The following is a 4265-nucleotide window of genomic DNA, read 5'->3' as shown; positions in this document are numbered from 1 at the left end:
TTAAACTGATATTAGCTTGTTTTTTATCTTACTTTCATAATTTAGTTTTGAATATTTAGAAATTTTGTTTTAGTTTCAAGTTTAATTTTTCTCCCTTCAATCCAAACAACTCGATAGCTCCAACTTGAAAACAGTAGAAAACTTAGTGCTTAGCAACCAATCCTCGTGGGAACGATACTCACTATCACTTTATTACTTTTTGCGACTAGTACACTTGCTACATTTTCTTGTTTATGAAATAACGCATCAAGTTTTTGGCACCGTTGCCGGGGATTGAGTTTTGTGTTAACATTAAAATTTTCTTGTGTTGGCTAGATTGGAGTGTTATTTTTACTTAATTGTTATTTGTTTAATTTTCGTTATTTTTCTTTGTTGTTGTGATTTCACTCTTTCTACTTTTCTGTGTAGTTTATGCGAAGAGCAAGACGTCAACCAGTGGTTCCTGTTGATCCTAAGATTGAAAGAACCACTCGAAGACTAAACAGAGAAAGAAGAGAAAGAGAAGTTACAGTTGAACCAGAAGTAATAGTTGTAAAGATGGCGGAGAATAGAACATTGAGGTAATTCTCAGTTTCCACAGTTGAAGGTAGTGGGTCAAGTATTACTAGACCAGCGGTACAAGCCAACAACTTTGAGATAAAGTCAGCAATCATCTAGATGATCCAACAGCCGATTCAGTTCAGGGGGGATTTAAAGGAAGATCCAAATCTACACATTGCCAACTTTTTGGAGATTTGTGATATGCTTAAGTCAAACGGAGTGTCAGATGATGCAATCAGATTGAGATTATTCCCATTTTCATTGAAGGATAAAGCTAAGGGATGGTTACTAGCACTACCAATATGAACAATCACCACATGGACTGATTTAGTCCAAAAGTTTCGAACCAAATTCTTTCCTCCAGCAAAGTCGGCAAAGTTGAGAAATGACATCACGTCGTTCATTCAAGAAGAGTCAGAATCATTGTATGAGGCTTGGGAGAGATACAAAGAATTACTGAGAAGATGTCCACATCATGGGTTGCCAGTTTGGATGCAAGTCCAAACATTTTATAATGGATTAACGGTGAATGTGCAAACTATGGTGGATGCAGCCTTGGGGGGAGCATTACAGAATAAGACTCTGGAAGAAGCTCACGAGTTGCTTGAGGTTCTGGCAAGAAACAATTATCAAAGACCTCATGAGAGGATGCAACCGAAGAAATCTATGGGTCTTCATGAAGTTGATGCATATACAGCTATTTCAGCCCAATTGACAGCACTTCAGAAATAGTTGGGAAGTATGCAGGTAAATTCCATTCAAGCTCCTCAACTAACTTATGATTTTTGTGCAGGTAATCACGTGAGTAGTGAATGTCAAGTAGGGAACACTTTTGCCTCAACATCGTCATCATCGGAGCAGGTTAACTACTTGGCTGGAAATCAAAGGCAACCGAACAATCTGTATTTCAACACATATAATCCTGGTTGGAGGAATCACCCGAACCTGTCTTGGGGCAATCAAAACCAATAGAATCAGCAAAACAATCAATGGAATCAAAGGGCATTGCCAAACAACCAACAAGGAGACCCAAGAGTGACAAAATTGGAGGACATGTTTGGGAAGTTCATGCAAGAGACCATAGGTTTTATGAATGCGATGAGGACAAATTTCAGAAATCAAGGGGCGTCCATTCGAAATCTTGAGGTACAGATGGGGCAATTGGCTGAAAAGCTAAATGAGAGACCACATGGTGCTCTACCGAGCAACACAGTGACGAACCCACGTGAGCAAGCAAATGCAATAATTTTGAGGAGTGGGACAGTTTTGGAAGAATTGGGGCAAGCAAGGAAAGAAGAAGAGTCACCAACAAGAAGGGAAGAGTTTGATGAGGAAGTTAATGAAGAGATCATAATGATGAGAAACCAAGCAGTTCTAAGGAAGAGGAACAAAAGAGGGAAGAAAAGCAAAAGAAAAAGAAGGAGAAATTGCCATTTCTCGAGATACCACTAGAGTTGGCACATCACACTCCACCCATGCCCTTTCCTCAGAGACTGAAGAAAAAGAATCAGGATAAGCAGTTTTCCAAATTTATTGAAATATTTTAAAAAACTGCATATTAACATTCTTTTGTAGATGCATTGCAACAAATGCCGAGCTACGTGAAATTTCTTAAGGAAATCTTATCAAACAAAAGGAAGTTAGAAGACGAGGAAACGGTGATGCTCACAGAGGAGTGCAGTGCCATTCTCCAGAAGAAGCTACCCCCGAAGCTAAAAGATTCAGGGAGTTTTACTATTCCTTGCATTATAGGAGACATTACTTTTGATCGTGTTTTATGTGATTTAGGTGCTAGTATTAATTTAATGCCCTTTTCTATTTTCAGGAGATTGGGAATTGGTGAAGTGAAGCCAACGACCATGTCATTGCAACTTGCAGATAGGTCCATAAAACATCCGAGGGGGATAGTGGAAGATGTGTTGGTGAAAGTGGATAAGATAATCTTTCCAGAAGATTTTATTGTTTTGGACATGGAAAAGTATAAGGAAATTCCTCTTATTTTGGGCCGACCATTTTTGGCCACGGGATGAGCACTTATAGATGTGCAAGAAGGGAAGTTACTATTAAGAGTGCAAGATGAAACAGTAACTTTCAATGTCTTTGAGGCTATGAAGTTTCCATCCGAATTGGATTCATGTTTTAGTGTTGATGTGGTGGATAAACAAGTAGCAAAATCTATTGAAGAGAACACCCCACAACTACCTCTAAAAGCTTGTATTACCAAATCAAAAATAGTAGAGGTAGATGAGTCGGTGAGTAATGAATGTGCTAGATTGTGGAAGCACTTCAACCGATTGATGAGAGCCAAGATCGAGAATTTGAGGAATTTGATTTTGAAAAAGAGAAGGAAAAGGAAACGGAAAAGGAAAAAAATGAAGAACCTCTAAAACTTGAGTTGAAACCTTTACCTTCCCACCTCAAATATGTGTATCTTGGGGAATCAGAGACTTTCCCAGTAATTATTAGTTCAAGTTTGAGCAAATTGGAAGAAGAGCGGTTGATTAGGGTGTTGAGGGAACACAGACTAGCAATTGGATGGACTATTTCAGATATCAGAGGCATCTCGCCATCATTCTGCATGCATAAGATACTCATGGAGGATGATATCAAGCCTCGGGTGCAACCACAACGAAGATTGAATCCTTCGATAAAGGAAGTGGTGAGAAAGGAGGTGGTGAAACTCCTAGATGCGGGAATAATTTATCCTATTTCCGATAGTCCATGGGTTAGCATGGTACAAGTGGTTTCGAAGAAAGGAGGTATCACAGTGATAAAGAATGAGAGTAATGAATTGATACCAACTAGGACGGTCACAGGCTGGAGAGTGTGCATTGATTACCGGAAATTGAATGAGGCGACAAGGAAGGATCATTTTCCACTTCCTTTCATTGATCAGATGTTGGAGAGGTTGGCAGGGCATGCCTGTTACTGTTTCCTAGATGGGTATTTAGGATATAATCAGATTGCCATCGCTTCTGAAGATCAAGAGAAGACGACCTTCACTTGTCCATATGGCACCTTTGCTTACCGAAGGATGCCCTTTGGGTTATGCAATGCACCAGCCACATTTCAGAGATGTATGATGTCGATCTTTGGAGATATGGTGGAACGGTTTACAGAAGTCTTCATGGATGACTTCTCAGTTTTTGGTTCATTGTTTGATAATTGCTTAGCTAATTTTTCTCTTGTTTTGCAGCGATGTAAGGAGACGAACTTGGTGCTCAATTGTAAGAAGTGCCACTTCATGGTCTAGGAGGGAATAGTGTTTGGTCATAGAATTTCAAAAGACGGAACAAAAGTAGATCGAGCAAAGATAGAAGTGATTGAGAAGCTGCCACCACCATCAAATGTTAAAGCAGTTTGAAGTTTCTTGGGGCATGTGAGGTTTTACAGACGATTCATCAAGGACTTTTCTAAGATTTCTAAACCCCTTTGCAATTTGTTGATTAAAGATGTTGCTTTTGATTTTAATGATGAATGCATGCATGCCTTTCTAACTCTAAAAAAATTATTAGTACCTATACCTATTATTGCAGTTCCCGATTGGGGACTACCATTTGAATTGATGTACGATGCTAGTAATTTTGCTCTAGGAGTAGTGTTAGGATAGAGGAAAAACAAAGTGTTGCATGTAATTCAGTATGCTAGCAAACACTCACTGATGCACAATTGAATTACACCACCACTGTAAACGAATTATTGGCTGTGGTTTTTGCTTTTGACAA

General features: G+C 39.1%; 1 non-coding gene across 1 annotated transcript; it reads right to left on the bottom strand.

Moving 5' to 3' along the window:
- Positions 1–915: 915 nt before the first annotated feature.
- LOC116132451 lies at positions 916–1022 on the bottom strand. The gene has a single exon (XR_004128419.1). It is a non-coding gene; the product is annotated as a small nucleolar RNA R71 (small nucleolar RNA).
- Positions 1023–4265: the final 3243 nt, after the last annotated feature.

The sequence above is a fragment of the Pistacia vera genome, unplaced genomic scaffold, assembly GCF_008641045.1.
Source record: "Pistacia vera cultivar Batoury unplaced genomic scaffold, PisVer_v2 Contig100, whole genome shotgun sequence".
NCBI classification, from domain to species: domain Eukaryota; kingdom Viridiplantae; phylum Streptophyta; class Magnoliopsida; order Sapindales; family Anacardiaceae; genus Pistacia; species Pistacia vera.
Note: the sequence above shows the minus strand (reverse complement) of the source record. Positions and strands in the feature narration are given on the sequence as shown.